Raw genomic sequence first — 919 nt, forward strand, 5'->3', positions numbered from 1 at the left:
ATTTATATATATATATATATATATATATATTATTTAACTTATTTTTAACTTAATTTTTTGTGTATATATATACCTTATAAAATGTGAACACTTTGCTGAGTTATCGTGTTCACATGTTAAACACATTTCAGACACAATATTTATTGATATTCGTCCGACATATGTATTTGTTGTATTTAACCGTATCTTAATAAAAAATAAAATTTTTTTTCCAAAACATACTTAGACATACTTAAATACCGTCACATATTAGTATATTTAGCCTTATTCTTCGCAATATGTTTTAAATAAATATTTTAAAATAGAAAAATTAAAATAATAGTTAAAATTTCTTATAATACAATCAAGTACAAATAAGTAAGGCACTATAAATGAATATGTTAACCTAATGCTATATAGAGCTAGATAATAAGAAAGTAAGAGGATAAGCTCTAAACATGGACACTAACAAATTTAGTGTATTGTGTAACAAAATGCCAATGCTAGAAGGGAGTATCCAATGTGAAAAATGACAACCAACAATTAAATGCTATAAGTTATAATATTTACAGGGTGAATTTGTTGAAGATTTAAATGAATGCATCCGGGATATATGTCAGGATTTACGAGATACCATCCGAATGTTTTTCTTTTACAGGCTAGAGTTGTTCTTTCAAGTGGGGCGTTTCTGGGCTAGTCTCACCACTAAGTCTAATTATAATTGTTCTAAGAACTGGACCCAACTAATCGTACAATCAAATTAATTAAAAATTATCAAGTCAGTTCGGTTCAGACTAAAAATCAGTCGACAATAAATCAATCAAAAAATTAAAAAATTAATCAAACAACTGTTATTCGATTAAATCAGTTCAATTTTTAATAATTGATCAATTTAAAATAATAAAATATAAAAAATTATTTTTTTAAATATATATTTTTT

The sequence above is a fragment of the Arachis duranensis genome, chromosome 2 (genome assembly GCF_000817695.3).
Source record: "Arachis duranensis cultivar V14167 chromosome 2, aradu.V14167.gnm2.J7QH, whole genome shotgun sequence".
In the NCBI taxonomy this organism is placed as follows: domain Eukaryota; kingdom Viridiplantae; phylum Streptophyta; class Magnoliopsida; order Fabales; family Fabaceae; genus Arachis; species Arachis duranensis.